Genomic DNA, 18328 nt, shown 5'->3' with positions numbered 1-18328 from the left:
ATGAAATCCCTTTATTTAATGATTTTATGAAAATACAGTACGTCTTGGTTGATTTGTTTAACAAAATTCATTGTCATTTGAATTGCAAGAAATCTCAAATATGTGTGACTTCTGACAACGCCATGTGAGCTGAAATGGCAATGTCACGGCTACAGAATCACATTTTCGAAAAAGCTCTCCTAAGATTCGAACCCAATTTGTCATATGGCATTGCCAGAGCGTTACAGAATTCCCCTCCAGGATAAGTCATACGCATGGAAATATTTATATAAAAATATCATCATCAAAGTAACAGTACGTTCAGAAAATTCTTTTAGAATCAAAACTAAAAGTTTTGCTTAATAACTCATTGCTTTTTCGAGGTTTCATTGTATATACGATGTTTACTGTGTATTTTCTCTTAGTGTGGTGACAGTGATAGGTATATCGATGACCTAAGGATTCTAAGGATGAGCCTCGGGATTTTGGCTTTAAGGATTTTGGCTTTCAGGATTTTGACCGGGACCACCGGGACCCGTCGGTGATATTTGTGCTTTCTAAAAAATTGTTGAATTGGATCAAAATTAAATAATTTTTTAAAGTTAGGAATACTTTCTCAAAACACAAAACAAGCAATGTCATCTATCATGCGTTTGTTATATTAAAACTTTTCAAGACAAAAAAAACAAGCAAGTGAAAGTGTTGAAGAGAATACAGTATTAACAAAATATTTCTTTTAAAATATTAAATTAAATTATTTAAATTAATATTTGCTGTATAATTAAATGGTAGTTCAATTTATTAACTAAAGGTATTTGATTTATAACCTTATGAATTCAACTCTTTAGCCTAGCATATGCAATGCAATTGATTCCATTTTCATACATATCATCAATTGAGTCTGAAAGCCACAGATATCTCTTTCTCTGATTTGTGGAGAATGGGAATTGATTTCAATTGATTCCACCCAATTTCATTTGTGAAGCAACCAGTGTGCTATCTTAAGTGAAAAACCGCATTTGATCCACTTGTTCAGTTGAAATTTGATTAATTGACTGTAGAAGATTTCAAGTATGTGTTTCCTTTGTATGAGCTTTTATCAAATTATACCCTTTTTAAATAGTCTCACATTACTCCAAAAGACTTATAATGTTAGTATATTTCTGTATAATATAAATCTCTGAAACATTTGAGAGCTTATGGCTGTGAAGGCAGTTCAACACCATTTATGTAGAAAACATAAAGTTCTCCTCTTATTCACAGGTTCTCTCATCTTCTGTTAAACTCCCATGGATATGCTGTGGCATGAAAGTACTACCCCAACTCTCATGGGAGGCATTAAACATTCCTTACATCGACACACACACAAAGCGATCAACCTCTGAATTCCATAGAGCTTTAACGATGAAACAGAAGCTCTGTACTTGCTTGATGGTTGGTCGAACAAAGGCAGAAATTTTTGCAACAAGAATATTATTTTGTCTGCTATATTGTTTGAAAAGTTTCTTGTGAATTATTGCTAAGAATTCTCTGCTTGAAACATCACGCAAAGTTATTTGTTTCGTGATATTTATTAAATGCTCTTTTTTCCATATTTACTGTCTCTTTTACAACCCATTTATACTTAGATAAGAAATCTTTATACTTTTTCGTAATAGTCAATTTCAAAATTAACGTATGTTTCAAGTTTTATGATAAATGATTCTGCCATACATGGAGAAAGAAAAACAAAATAAATAAAGCTCAATTGAATAATTTTTAATATTTGTGCTATAGCGCATTTTTTTTTAGTTCACATGACCAGAATCAAAATTTTCACCATAAAAGAATATCATCAAGACTTCAAAAACAAAACAGGATGTGAAAAATGTCAGTCATTGAGTCTGGCAGCATTCATTATAATCATTTGTATCACTTATAGTCATACTACGTTTCTGACAGCATTTCAAGAAAAATTTAGTTAAAAAAGTTTTATTAATAACAAAAAATAAAATTTTATTGTGTCCTCTACACATTGTGAGAAAATTTTATTTTAATTGAGCCTATTCAAAATTCTCAATTTTAATGAAAATTTTTCATTATGTGTAGAAGCCTTTACGCACTCCCCTGGCAAGTTGCCTGAAATTTGAAGCCACTTTCTCATATTTCGATTTAAATTTATATGGGATTTTTTTTGCACTCGCGACCGTTATGCTAAATATCTGAAAAGTGAGAAGTTTTTGCGTATTATAAGATACCTTTCTGTATGGAGGAATAAATTTACTAAATTTTTGTTTAAATACATTTTTTCCTCGGAGTACTGTGAGCTGAGTCCGAGATCAATTTAGGAAATTGGCTTCAAATAGCTCAATATAAAATACTCCCTCCGTTCCGAAATAAGTCGTACGTTTGGCGAAAAATTAGGGATTAAGGAATGGTTTCAGAGAATGTTTTTGTTATTTGCAAATATCTTGTGTATGAACTATCCTCCAGGTTCAGGGATAATATGGGGATCCTACGACGATGGTAAGTTGAGGAATCGATATGTTGAAGTTGTCCATTTTTGGCGTTTTTTTCAAAGAGCTCCGGTAGATAGTTAATTACTACAAGATGGACTGTGATTAACATTACGGGCTAGAATTTGTTCTAAATTTTTAGCATGCACAAGTAGAAATCAACAGTTATTACCGATATGACATTTTTTATATCTCAAATTTTGCAGAATGAGCAATAAAAAGAATTTTCCTTTTTTATGTTTTCGAATATCTGGATGCAAAATGGTGAGGGATAGGGACTTAGGATCTTCAGCGGACCCCCCATAAGTTGATCCTGGGACCATTTATATGTTTCTCTAAAACATATCCAGAAATGAAAAAAAAATCGCACGAGGTGTTCTCGAGCAATCCCAAAAAAGATGATTTTGGAGGGGAAGGGGAGGCGGGGGCGCAAAATAATGGACATATTAATGGTCCCAGGGTCAACTTATGGGGGGGTCCCCCGAAGGTCTCAAGTCCCTATCTCTCACCATTCTGCACCTATTTTAGATTGAAAATAAAACGCAAAAAATAAGACATTTTTAAGATATTCGTTCCTCAACTTACCATGAATATTGGACCCCAATTTTAGTGCTGAACATTAGCAATAGTTCTTTACAAGAGATAATTGTTATACACAAAACATTTACCAACAAACTTTCCCTTAATCCCAATTTTTCCCAAACGTATGACTTATTCGGAACAAGAATTTTTCCCAAACGTACGACTTATTTCGGAACGGAGGGAGTAATTAACTTGCCACATGCTTGCCTTTACGTATTGGCCATAATGCACAATTTGGTTTTACAGAAAGGGTGTATTAAAATCAATAAAATCAGAAATCAATAAAATCATCACGTAATTACAAAGTAAAAATGGAGAGTTATTTATTTTATCTGCAACCAACCTAGATGCTAATTATAAAATTAGACCAATCTTGAAAATTGCCTATGACCAAATTTAGTGCAATTTTCTAAAATCTGAAATATAAGTTTAGTAATGGAAGGGATGATTTATTCGCATTTATACCATATTTTTTATATTGACAAGAGTTTCTGGTTTCTCGTGTTTTGGCAAGCAATTTTAATTAGTCCGCAAAATTATAGTTACCAAAGAATTACGCATAATTTTATGACATTTTTTTCGGTGATAAAATCAAATTTTACAAGTTAAATATTCTCGAGGATCAGCCTGAATCTATTTGGGCCTTTTGAGGTTCCACTTATTAGTCAGCCCAACACTTAATCAAGAAGATCTCAATTTGCTAAATTAAACAGGATTTTTTAACAGAAATTTTATTTGATACTTTAGGAATAGACTTTGTATCGGATTAGCATCAAAATGTGTTCGAGTATCGCGTGAAAACTTGGTAATATTTCCACACCTAGGGGAATGTAGGCATGGTTCGCACAAAGTGAACCTTCAAACAATGAGAATTTTCTTTGTTTGCAAAGAGCTGACTTACCGTTTCTCATCTCGTTTCATGAGCTTAATAATTATCTATCTTATGACTAAGAAATGACGAACTAGCTCTTTGCAAATAAAAAGAAAATTTGCGTTGATTGAAGGCTCACTCTGTGCGAACCATGCCAACATTCCCCTAATACTTAGGTGTACAAACGAAAATGATGAATTTGTTATTTGAAGAAGGTTGGATAAAAGATGGTTATTTGTTTAGTTATTTGTAGCTATTTAATGGAGTGACTGACATTTTTATTGAGTTGAGAATCTTTCTCAAGGAAGCAAGAAAAATAAGTACCTTAAGGAAAACAGCTCCCTTTCAGTCAACAAACGACGCTAATTCTTTCACAAAAGCCCAAAATTTCCGTTTTTCCCACCATAATATCACACTTGGTGAAAGTCTGATACACACACATTACGTTAGCATGAAATGTACTAAATAATTCCCTTGATTGCCCGGAATATTACTAGAGCTACACGTAGGGGACACGTGCTAATGGAAAATACACACTAAGGTGAATACCAGTTGGGAAATTCTTCTGAGCTAGAAGAAGGCGATGCTATGGGTGATATAGTGGTGTATGAAGATTGGTCTTACAGAAACTTCCTTAATTCCCAAGATACCAGAGTCAGAATGTTGATGGGTGAAAGGATTAGGAATATGGCTCTTCATAGTACTTTTCCATCTTTCTCTCACTCAATTTCTTCCTTTGAAATATGTTGGCATATGTTGAAGAAAAAAAATGTGGTGAAGAGATGAGTTTGTAAGATCTAAAGAGTGTTGGTAAGAAGAGGTGAGAATTACTATTTCAGACGCATCGTATGAAAATGAAAAGGTCAATTCCTTAATAAATAAACTAAATATATTGCCAAGTATAACCTCTTGTTTTCTTCTTGACATGGAGAAACTGGGGAAATATCGCCCTATCTCAGTTAGGGATTGACACTAACAATAAAGTTTTTCTCATCCTCAGAGCTTCTATTTCATGTCGACGAATGTTAAGCATGTGGGAGAAGGGTATGAAACATGATGACAAAGTGTAAAATAGATTTTCTCTCTACTCTTCACAAAAGTACTACATCTATGCTCTTCTAAAGGGAACATCCAGACAGAAAATTCAGTAGAATTTTCCAAAGACTTTAATTTATATTGCCACATAGTATTGTGAAATCGATTAATATTATAAATAACTTGAATTTATGAGACTGTTAATTCAAACTAACAACATGTAGCACATTCATTGTTAATGAATATCTTAAGTACACCTACACAACAGAGCAGGAAAAAATAATTAGAGTGTTAAGTGTCATACCTCAGGGGATGCAACTGTTCATTTCCTTTGCTGCTTTCATCTGAGATTGTTATTCTAATTTCAGAAAGAGCATGAAAACTTAAACTCATCAAACATTCAAATATCAAACAACTTTTATTAGCTCACAAACAAATGTTTAAAGAAGAAGACAAACTTACAATCAATTAGTGAAGTCCATGGATTTACAAAAGTAGGAAAAACTGTACATGTAGGGGAAATTGAGGCAGTATAAACATGGGGTAGTTGTAAACGCTGATTTTTATGTTTATATCTCGAACTTAGGCTGGCTGGAAGCAACATCTATTGATACTTTAAGAACGCGTGTCAGGGCCCTTTTGACACCCTACTCTGTACCACTTGGCATACGAAATTTGAACATATCTCTTTATAGGATAATGTATATTTCAGAAAAAAACGTCATATTACTTACATTTAATTAGATACATTAAAGAGTTTTAAACGTTTAGATAAAAGTGTCAATAGGGGAGTTTCACTCGAAGAGGTGTTCTTTCGATCCTATATCGAACGTAGACTAGAATCCCTATTAGTATCTATGAATTCTTATAGGTTTTGTCCTTTAAGGTCTGATATCTATATAAAAAATCGCAGTGTATACTACCCCGTGTTTACAACTGCCCCAGCTTCTCCTACGAATTTTGGACTTCTTGCTCTAGCGTTAATTCGTAATACCAAACTCAATGTTAGATAACTCGGTTTCTTTTAATAGCACGAAATAATAATCAATATATAATATTTCGCTATATTTCTTTTTCACCTTTTTGCTAAGTGGTGCAACTGAGCAAAAAAATTTATAAAACATTAAAATAAATAATAAATTGTAGTCCTCTTTTAATCATTTGCCTACTGCATATGGTAATTTTATTGTCACCCCAAATCAAAATCTAATTTCAAGTCTCCGACCGCTCTGACCATATTTTTGTATCAGGAAAATTTTATTAAATCTAAATTTCCACCAGTTTCTTTTTCAAACGTATTTATAGTTCTTTGTCATTTTACTTTTCTTAATGATCACATCATTATCACTATTAAATGTCAAAGAAGTATTTATGAAACAAAAAAGTTACTAAATGTACCATTACGAAAAATCGGCTATCTAAATAATTAGTTACGTCTCCATTTTATCTTTAGGGATCTCAGTGGCGTAATAGCCAAGATCGTTGGGTCTTGGGTGAATAATGAGATCTCTGACTCGACTCTGACAGTTATGAGTTCGAGTCCCGCCCGGTGCAAGCAACTGAATGTCAAGAAAAGACATTTTCACTATGATAAAACGTAACATAATACATCGCCTCTGCCCAAAAAATACTCCGGAGGCACGGAAGAAGCATCCACATCGCGAGGAAGGCGCTCTTGGGCGGTTTACAATGGACTTAACACATTCTTCCAACACGCGGGATATTCAACTTTACAGCATGATTACATTGTAAAAAATATATCCCGATACGATTAATAATAATCTCATCTTTTCTATATATAAAAAATACATGAAATCAGAATTCGCATTTTTCTTAAACGTTCTGCATCCTGCATTTTTTGCAATCAAAATTCAATTGAACTAAAAGTATTTTTTTTTTAATATTCAAAACAAGAACAGTGAGTACGAAACAGCAGTGGGACAAACATGCAGAATATATGAGAAAGAATAGAAAATGGATAATTGATTACGTGAAATTTTCCTGATCAGTAAAAATTTAAGCGTTATTTTTTTTAAGCGCTCCATTAAATCAAATTGATTTGATCAGTAATTAGTTTAAATTTTAAAAGCAATAAAAACATCTTGTAAAATTTGAGAACTTAAAAAGAATTTTTATTGGACTCTATAATTGTAATCTTATTCAAATTGTGCAATTTAAACACATTTTTGTAACGCTTTAGCAAAAAGTGGTCTGCCTTTTTATGTGGCAGCTTTTTAATATTTACTTGATTTGCTCATATAATTAATTAAAATATTCATATTTTTTTTAAAATACCAATTTTTTAAAATATTCTCTTCTTGAACCATTTTCAATGACTAAAAAGAATATAAGACAGAGCTCCTTCTCGGAAGTTCGAGCAACTTGCACAGCTTCGGACTCTTTGTTTTAATTTGTCTTTGGAGAATTATTCTTATTTTCTAAAGAAAAGGATATATTCTATAAGGTATAAAGGTAAATAAATAAGGTATAAAGGTTATAAGGTAAATAAATATTTATTTAATTGCTGGCGCATTCAAAGGCAAGCCACCTTCCCTGCCCCTACATTCTTTTACTGATAAATATGATTTTTTTCGGACAAATTTAATTTTTTTTAACCAAAAGAATTTTTCCATTGCAAATATTTGGCTAAAATATTTCTAATAGTAACAATGCACACACAGGCAGAAATTGAGCTTCATATCCGTCAATTAAATATCCTTTGCTCTGGTAGTAAATGTCCGCATTGTATGAAATTCTCCACAAGCCACATACATTATTTTTGTAAAATGTAATTTATTGGCAATAAATTCTCCAAAAAATGCCTTTTTCACAAACTTAGTTTATTACTAGGCAAGGTATATTATATTTTTTTTAGCAATATTGTTCTATATCTATAACAAAATATGTCGTCGATTGCATCGACAGTAGTCGTATCTGGATTTCTTTGTGTCGACATTTCACACAAGAGGCGAAGTCTGTTTTGTAGCTTACAATAAATGCAGATCCAAAACAAATGCAGATTGCAGATACGACAACGCCCGGTGCAACCGACGATATGTTTAAATAATTTTTCACTTGCGAAAGTCATTATTAGAGGAACAATCTCTGGTACAGTAGAGTCTCTCAAATCTGAATCTCTCAAATTCGAACGCCGTTTGGATTCAAAATGTCAATTGTGAGGTTATGTTAGAAAGTTCGTATTCTTGGTGAATGAAAATCATATTTATGTGCTTCTTCCTGAATGTTTACATACATTATGGTAGTGTAAAATGAAAAGGAAGTATGTTACCACTAAGACTTGCGAGAAATTACGGGAATTTGATTCAAAGTGCAATTTATTCTCACTTAAATTCAGTTAGTTTTAAAAATATCGTTCGAATTTGGGAGGTGAGAAATGTCAAAAATACCCCCCAATCGTTCGAATTTGAGAGACTCTACTGTACAATTTTGACTAACAAAGTGGAAAGCTCCTGAAATTCATTCCAACTTTTCAGAAACATCAATTTTCTAATGTAGTAAATATATAGATCTTATATTCACCCTAAAAAGGTAAAGACAAAAAAATATTAGATAAATTCACAAGAATTGAAGAGATAGTCGAAAATATATAATAATGTACAATAAAAAGCATAAATGAACTAAATCGAAATCCGGGATTATCGATCAACCATTTCTTAACATATTTTTGGCTTATTTGTTTTTCTATAAAGATTGTTATGGGAGTCATTTCTGTTATGTAATATCACTATAGGACTTTCATCTATTCGAATTCTGAGGCCGTACTGTATTCTCTGTTAAGCAGCGTTGAATAAAAAAAAGAATGACTGAATAAGAAAACAACAGATGAGGGAGAAATAAAAGGAGGGTGATAAGAAAATCTCTAAGACAAAAGTTTAGTGTCAGGAAAAGAAAATCCCAGATAAGATGTGTAAGAGACTCTTTATTTTGCCACAATACACGGCTAACATGAATTTTAGGTCAAATCGATGAAAGTGAAAATTTCAATTTTTTCTGTTTAGTGAAAATCACAAATTTCTAGAAAATACAATCATTAATCTTCTACCCATGACCTGGTTTGTGACATCTTAAGAAGGGTGGTAGTGTATCTAATATAGAACCTGCTTCAGTGAGAGTACATGGAAGAATTTTATCAATTTCTACCCTCGAGCAGACACTCAAAGGATGGGTGAAAAAAAATCAAACTTTGACGACGAGGTTGAGGATGGGGATAGAGGATGTATAAAAAAAGAATCTTATCAAAATGTATATCTATTATCTCTTTTTCCGCTCCTCCAATTTTCCCTTTAATTTTCCAATAAACTCACCCCAATTTGCATTTCAAAATGGTATAAAAGTATAAGAAAGGCGCCTATAGGCTCTAGATATATGCTAGAATTGTAAACTTAAGAAGGCAGCATCCACCTCCAACAATACTTCCCATAAGCATTTCAATTGAATATTGCGCTCAATTGAGAGAACCAATTTAACATAGAATTTTCCTTCTGAAGAATCCCTTTTATTGTCCTTAAATCCATCTCCTTGCAGATGGCTGAGAAGCCCTATAGTAATCAAAAGATTTATATTGATATCTATATTGGAAATTGAATTTCAATTGAGATTTATCTGCAGAAGTTTATTTGAAAATTGTGACTACAGCCTAATGCATTTTTGAAATGTCTTTAGTTAATACACCGTATAAAGGGGTGTAGTGCATAACATTTGAGCACTCCGCGAAAGCTAATATATTCGGCGATATTCTTTGTTGCTTTTTCATTTCCATATACTTCTTATCGATAGACAGCGGAAATGGAGAATTACTTTCAATACGAATATTTTACGTCCAAATCCAATATCATAAATCAATACACCCACTTGGGTGGTTTAATTTACAGTACGGAAATATTTTCTGAAAATTCAATTAATTGTGTTGCTTGTGTATTATTATTTCTATCCCGTTTTATTTCTCTCTACACAATAGGATTTTCACTTTTTTTTGCGCGGCATTATTTGTGAAGAGAAAGGGATTGTATGAGAAATAAAAGATATCCTAGCTCAATTCACCAAATGCTGTGAATTGTGAAACAATGGCACAAATTTAACTGGTCAATTCAGAGGGATCACAATTTATGGACTCTATTGGAAAGAAAAGTGATAAATTTTCCTCTTGTGTCTCTTTTATTTCGATCTGTGACTTTCCATTGTATGAGCATTTAAGGTTTCTGTCACTTAGGATGAGTATCATGAGCCTATACGGATTTATTGGTGAAAAAATGGACAAAAATCTTTCTCAACATCCTACGAATATAAGTGGATAAATGACGTCGCTTGGATAAGTAATTGTCGTAACATACCCTGGCCATAAATTAGCACTTTTCAGAACTTAATAGAAAAATTCGTAGTTTATATGAGAATTGCTAATTTTAACGACGAGCAAGTTACGATCATTGTTGATTCAATCGACGATGTTATGAAAATGAGCGGTAAAGGAAGATTCGCGGGGGGCAGAAAGGCTTTTAGACTTCACACACATTTTGGCTTTAAACACTTCGTATTTTTTACATATTACTTTAACGAATATTAAAGGAATATGAAAAAATATATAAAGTGTTCGAAGCCAGAATATGTACGAAGCGTGAAAGCCTTCCCCTATTTGAAAAAATACATCAAACTCTTCATGAATTTACAAGTTTATTAAAGGCATTGAATAAATGAGCAGTAAAAAGTTAAAATTGATCAATAACAAAAAAATTTGAAACAGTGATATTATCGTCCAAATTTTGGCAAAGGGAAAATAAATGGCTTTTCACTCTACATGGCAATATTTTAAATGTTTAATATATAAATTAGGCCCATTTTTGTAAAGATTTAAGTTTTTTACCGACAATAATTAGATATTTTACTGCTCATTTTTAATTTTTTACTGCCCATTTAGAATTTTTTACTGATCGTTTGTTTTTTGCCTTTATTAAATAGGTATTTTGACTTAGTATTTTCACGTTTTACTAGGCTTAATGGCAACATTAAGACGACGGTGGACGCACTAAATAAAGAGTTTCTAAATTTACTTAAATTGTAAGAATTCCAAAGATTTTAATTTTGAAACTGAATTTTATTTTTTTCAAAGACATAAAATTAATAACTCTAACCATTTAATCAATAAAGAGACAGACGAAGAAATAAGCAAACACTTCCAATTTGTCTCAAAACCTCCCATTCGTAAAAAGATGCTAAAATTCTCTGAGAGATGGGGGCTAAAGATGAAGGTATACTGTAAGGAAAGGACTGTTTTATTGCTCTTTTTGTCTTTGGATTTGTACAATAAAATATCATGGTCCTTAGCCACTATTGAGCCTTTTGTTTGCGGTATATTTGTTCTCCATAAGCATCTTCTATTTACTTTTTTTCCACATGCCTTGTGATAAAAGCTCCCTCATCTCCATCACATCTGATCACATCAGCTTTCACATCTGATGCCTTGTTTTTTTTTGCTCTCACAAGAAGTTACCAATAGCAAAAAGTGTGCATATCAACGATGGCTGACAAGGAAACACGGAATTTTTAGTGTATATATCAATTGGTGTAATTTTATTTTGAAGAAAACACCATGTCGTCACACTCTTCACGGAAGATGATAAACGTGAAAAGGGTTGATATGGTTGTGAATCGCGTGTATGGCTTGGTAAGGGCGTGGAAGATTGAGAGAGAGTTCATCGTCACATAAAATAAGTATATGTATCGATTTGGCGTTGTATATCACACCCATCTTATGTTACAGCCACAAATTTACACCCTCAAGAGCAATTTTCTATACTGTGAAGCAAACTCAAAAATATTCCAGCAAGAAGTTGAAGTATATATCTCTTGGATATGCAAAGAAGCTGAACTCAGGGCAACAAGATTGCGTTGGAGGTGGCGGAAAATAAGGTTTCTCGTAGGTCAGAAACGCATTCTTATATGAAATATTCTCTCAGGGAATACAAATTCTCATCAAAAATCTCCATGTTATGCCTTAATATTCAAGCTCAAAAGGCTTGTAGGAGAGGATAGGGCAGTTTGCGAAGGAGTAGTTTAAATATTTAACTATTATTTTTAACTATTTTTTTTTAAAGAAATGAGTAAGACTTTTTCATTTCTAAATATATCTTTTCTGTATGAAGTGTTCTGCCACCATTATTACTATATTGTAAAAAAAGTTAAGCCTAAGCATACATGTTTACAAAAATTTATAACATTGTAATGCATCTCGGTTAAGCATTGTAATTGATTTTAAATTTTAAAACTGTATCAAAATGCATTTCTTTAAAGTTTGCATATATTCAATTTCTGAACCATTGAAGAACCATTGATTGTCAAACGTATAAAGGGGTGGTTGCGTAAATCTCCAATATTCAAAAAATAATATCTTTATATTTTATAGCCTATAACAGAAAAGGTATTTAATTCAAACTCTTACGCATAAAAAAAAGCAATATTTAAAGAATATATTATTTAAATATTCATTAGAAATTTGGATTTGGACACATCAGCTCTTGGGACACGAATTGCAAACTTTGTTTTGGAAAAATATGTCAGTGTCACAATTACTCAAGATTATTACTCATAGTCGATTCATTAGAACTTGAAAACCAAATATTTACTATTAGAAGATGAATTAAATATGTATTTGAACGAAAAATTTTAAGAATTTTCGGAACTTTTTTTAAAAAAAAAAAACTATTTTCGGCGTATTTTGCACCACTAAATTGTGATCATTGTGTAGTGATATTTTACACCATTTTGCACTAAATTGTAATCAAAGAAAACAAAATATTTTATTTATGTACTAAATAAACCTTTTTAGAATAAGTGTATAAAATTTTAATACAATCGGTTCATTAGTTACTGAGGAATCTTGACTACCGATTTCTAAAAGCTTTTTTTTCGAATGCCTTGAAATTTTCAGAAAGTATACTTGAAATGTTGAAAAACAATTTTTGGGATTGAAAGATCTTTGAAACGCCTCAATTTAACCAAGTATATGAAATAAAAAAAAAAAAATTTACTTTCTTGGAAACTGTATTACTTGAACTTTAAGAAAGAGCAGGAATTCATATTTTTACCGAGCTAAAGACCAAACGGTATTAGATCTCTGCTTCCAATCTTTAGTGAACCTTTTGAAAAAACATTATTTAGAGAGATTTATCCCTTTTTCCCTCTACTTTTCTTCTTCTAAAAATTCTAAAACCATGGGGGAAACTGAAGCAGTGGTAAACATAGGGTAGTTGTGAACACTTAGTTCTATTTCTACACCACCTGGATTTATGTCGACAATTTCTTCATGGACAAGAATGTCAATTCATGTACGTCTTGAAGTCTGAAGACTAATATCCAATTAAAAACCTAACAGAATTTACAATTACCCTTCTACTACTTTTACTACCCTACTACTGCCTTAGTTGCCCCTATTTGGAAAACAATTGCAAAGATTTATTTTATTTCCGAATATGTGTTTCAGGTAGTAGTGAATATTTCGCAATAAATTTTTGGCAGTCAGAGTTACACTGATTTTCAACATATTTAGACAAATTTAAAATTTATTGAAAGGTCTTTAAATTTGTATTAGTTCTACTAGTTTTATTAACTTTAAACACATAGGATATACAAAGCTTTGTTTTTATTCATCGTCTTTTTGTAAAACAGTTTCATGTTCTACAGTAGAACCCTGCTATAGGCCATCGCTCTATAGTCCACAATTTATCGATCGTTGATTTCAAAACACTGATATTAAGTTAGGTTATGTTTTTTAGTACGCGACATGCAATGTTGTCATATCTATTTTATTATTTTTGGCAAACTTAATTGAGTAGTTGTGATAATTGTGATCTATAATGAAGAGAGCGAGGACAAGTACCACAATAGCAAAGAAAGTGGAAGCCGTCGAGCAATTTCAATACTAAAAGTCGTTGATAATTTCAAAAAATGACATGGACTATAGTGGGACCCAAGTGTCAAATCTGGAACCAAATATGGACTATATCGAGGCTCTACTGTATATTTGCAATTCATTTTTGAAATTGCCCTGTCCTCCCATGAGTTTTTTTCTCGAGTGAATTTTCACCCACTCCAAAGTCTCATTTTCATGAAACCTCGTAGAAGTGTCTACCTCAATCCAATATCTCCACAATCTGCCACCCAAAAGTAAATCTCCACAGGAGTTGATAGAATGGGGTGAAACAAAGAATGACAAAAAGGGTTCTTCTTTCTCGTCATAACCTCGGGCTCTCTGTGTCTTTTCTTTAATAAATTTGAATTATGAGAAATTTAATTATCACTTTTGGAGTTACCATCACAATACAAGACGCTCTTCGACCGTATCCTTTGGAATTCTCTAAAGACCTTGTTCTACACAGCCTGTTCTCAATTGCTATAAAAATTTTGAGGTATCTCAACAATATTGCCTTATCCTTTAAGAAAAAAAACGTGGATGCAGAGGTGAAAAAAATACTCCACCTTCCAAAAAATGACACATTTTTTAGGCTCCTGTCTGGAGATTTCTGAAACCCCATGTGGAATTTATTATACTCGCGCCACTCAATCCCCAAACCCCCAGGACTAAGAAATACAAAGAAGGTTGAATAAAATTTGCAATGAATTTCCTATGCGGCTCCCATAAACAATTCCAAGTTCAGCAGAATATATATTGTTATTAAATCAGACACAAAGAAAAGCACAAAGGCAAAGGCGTATCGCAATGTGCTTCACTCCCAGGAGTCAGTAACATAATGGATTTATTGAGATTCTTAGGGTAAAATATCTTAGCTCGATTTTTTTTTCGAAAAGATTTTTCCATATTTCATTGGACTTTAGCAATTTCTAAAAATAAATTCAGAAGCTAAAGAACATCGTAGAATTGATTTCTCTTCTGATGGAAAATCAAAGAAAAAGTCACAGCATAACCTTTGCGGTACAATGATTTGTGCCCATATCACTGGTATGGTACACAGAGCAAAAAAGCTTTTATTGCATATAAATAGCGGTGGTAGAAAAAGCTTCTGTTCATTTTTGCCTTGTCTGACACTTTGTGGACAAAGTTGGGAGAACAGTGCTCAAAAATAAGTGGAAGAAATTATGCAAATTATTCAAATTTTCCCAGAAAAATGTATGTCTTCTATCCATGGCATATGACCTCAGTAGAAAAGTATTCCTGTAAAAAATAGCAACGTTTCCTACATAAAAAAAAAACAAGTCAAACCACTGAGGAAAAAGAAAAGAGATTTGCCGGAGGGATATGATATTGAAATGAATATCATATTTAAAGTGCCTGGGCAAGGGTTTTACGTTGGATAGGAGTTTTACAGACACCGTAATTTTCACTCGTAATTTCAATTTATTCTAGACAAACAAATAAATATATTTACTATACATTTTCACTATAATTTTTAATTATTGTGTTGACATTCATAATTTTAAATTATCTTAAAATCCAAAATACACTCCGGATATGAATACATCACTGACAAAAAGTATATTTTGTACTGAGTACGCAAAGGTTATACTTTCTAGGCTATTAAAGGGATAATAAATCAAATTAATTTATACATTATAAACTTTACAGAAGCGTTATAGAACTAGAAAATTGCATCAGCACTGCCTTTTCATACTCCATTAGGCCAATGAGAAACATAACGAATTTCAAATTTTACATTGAGACTGTTTTACATAAAATTGATGCACAGAACCAAAACTTACTATATCCTTATACTACAATTACATATAAGGTTAATAAAAATGGTATTAATAATCCCTGAACTCAATTTCATCTGAATAGCTGAATACTTAAAAGTTCTCCAATGCGGATCAATTTAATGGAAAAATAAGACAGTTTCAGAGAAGGCAAAAACACAAAAAATAGTTGTGCAAGAATTTTATAACGAAATTCTACTATTGTTTGCATAAAAGTCATGAAAGTCAGACAACTCGAAGACCGGAAGTCGATATCTCTTACGGTTTGATTTCTAGCTCGGGAACAAACTTAAGGTTAAGTAAGAATAGAATTTCCAAAAGAAATGATTAAATCTATTCATTACCAATGAAAATCAATGTAGCCGGATTCGGAATTTCAATACCTTTCTAAAAAAATCCAAATTTAACAAAATTGGTTAATAAATGAGCCCTCCAAAGTGATTGACCTTTGTCCCTCAATAATTCCAAATCGAGAATTTTCCGGTCATAGGCATGCATAGATGAAATGTTTGCCTAAACTACCTCTAAAAGCATATATCTGAAAATGAAAGAAATCTATAGATCCGTTTTCTAAATAAACAAAATAAAATTGTATTGGAGGGGCGGAGGGGGTAAGGAAAAAAACGAAATAACGTCTGGAAATAATGTTTTTTATTGGGGGTCCACTGAAGACTGGAAATCGGTAACTTTTACCGGTTAAGCTCCAGAGTGACAAGTTGGAGAAAAAGTGGATTATATTAACTGCTCTATCTTTGAGTTCGAGCAGTAAAAAACTTACTGAAATTCTCCATAAGTATTGAAAAATCTTTAAAATTTGAATAAACAAAATTTAGTGAACACAAGCTAGACATATTCTTACTTTCATAGTATATACTACCACAAAACTATTGCAATAATGTTCGTTTAATTTTAATGTTTTCTTTTCATTAGGTTTCTAAAAAAAATAATTTGAAGGACTCAAACAAAAAGAGTTACAAAGGACATTGGACAAAATGGTCCAACCTTTCGCCACGAATGAGACCTATACCATCGAATAGGTATTGGCAAAGGTAACAACTTTTGTTCTGGGACCAATTTCAAAAGTATGTAGGAAAAGCACTAGAGCATAAAACATATGTATAAAAATTGTAACGATTTTTTTTGCAAAACGCCTTTTATACAATAACGGTTTTCTTATATTGGTGATTTCTAAGAACAATTTGTAAAGGAGGGCTCAAAGAAAATTTTCCTAGAACAAACGATACCTTTATCTCTTCATTTTCCCCGCAATTTTTCCAGATCTTCCTCATAAATCTTTAAACATCCTTCAAATTCACAAGAAAAAGGATTGTAAGTAGTGTAGGGAAATATCTCTGATGCAGAAATATTCTTCAAAAAAAAAGGCTTAAAACTTGTAAAGGTCGCAGAATGCTAAAAGATACCATTATTTAAATACTTTGAGTAACAAATTCAAAGAAAAAATGTTTTAATTAATTAAACTCCAGAAGCTTTTGTTAAAATTCTTTAGTAACAGTGCCTTTACAACCCTATGAACTTTAGCAATCCTAACTACTTTTTTAAGGAGAACATTTCTCTAAAGACGACGAAAGGATGCAATCGAAGAAATACTTTTAACGGAATTAACCCATTCAGTCAATGTACCAGAAATACTTGAGATAGAATGTTCATATTTTGGGATTAGTTTCCTACAGATTAGTAGATGAATTTTTTGAAAAGAAAAATTTTTTATCTCATATGGGGGCGCGGGGAGCCTCGGTCAAACACACGTCTTAACGGTCACTGAATTTAAATTCTGTGCATTAATTCATTACAAATTCTATTGCTTTAGATAGAGTAACTATCCAAGAACACCAATTGGGAACTAGAATTCAAATCAGGAGAGAGGAAAGAGGTCAATTTTAACAATTTCGACGTTATGTCGAATTTTCCGTCCGCCATTTTGAGCAAAAATTTTGCATGACCTTCCGCAAAGTAAGAAAACAATAACACAATGTATTTTCATCTCTGTCGCACTATTTTTCTTAAGTAATTGAATAACTAACGTTACTAAAAATCCATTCCCGACAGCAATTCGGAATAAAATTGCCGAGAAATAAATCATCAAAAATCACTCAATTTGCGTATGATGTATAATACCATGGTAAGGAATGGGTTAAAGAATATTCGAGGATATTTGAGGAAAATCTGGATACAAGAAAAATGGAGGGATACGGTTTCTTTTAGGAAAATGTTCCTTAATTTCCGTTCTATTTTAGAAAACGTTCTTTGGCACTTACAACTTTACCATATACCGTTATTTAAAAAAAGCAAGTTTCACAAAAAATAGTTCTACCCATTTCTTAAGAACTCTTACTTTAAGATATCCGAAAGAGTTGACGTGATGGACTATAAGTTTCTTCAGGTGATATGTTCAAGATACACCAAGGACTCCGAAAATACTTGTGATTTGCCATTAAACGAAAAAAGTTTTCGTTTTGTTGCCCTGTAATGTGCGATGGCTTTAAAACATGATTAGTTTGTATGGGAGGTACCAGATGAAGTAGTCAGAGGGAAAATCTAAAAATATTTATTTAAAGCTTAAGTCATACATCGACTTTGACCCGAATTTCATTAAGATCTTTCAAGCCGTTTTCGAGTAATAAAT

General features: G+C 32.2%; 1 protein-coding gene across 1 annotated transcript in view; it reads right to left on the bottom strand.

The window, feature by feature from the left end:
• Positions 1-18328, bottom strand: part of LOC129800707 (glutamate [NMDA] receptor subunit 1) — a 159195-nt gene that overhangs the window by 71726 nt on the left and 69141 nt on the right. The window lies entirely within an intron of this gene.

This window comes from Phlebotomus papatasi, chromosome 1, assembly GCF_024763615.1.
Source record: "Phlebotomus papatasi isolate M1 chromosome 1, Ppap_2.1, whole genome shotgun sequence".
Classification (NCBI taxonomy): Eukaryota; Metazoa; Arthropoda; class Insecta; order Diptera; family Psychodidae; genus Phlebotomus; species Phlebotomus papatasi.
The sequence above is the reverse complement of the archived record's forward strand: the minus strand, read 5'-3'. Positions and strand labels throughout refer to the sequence as shown.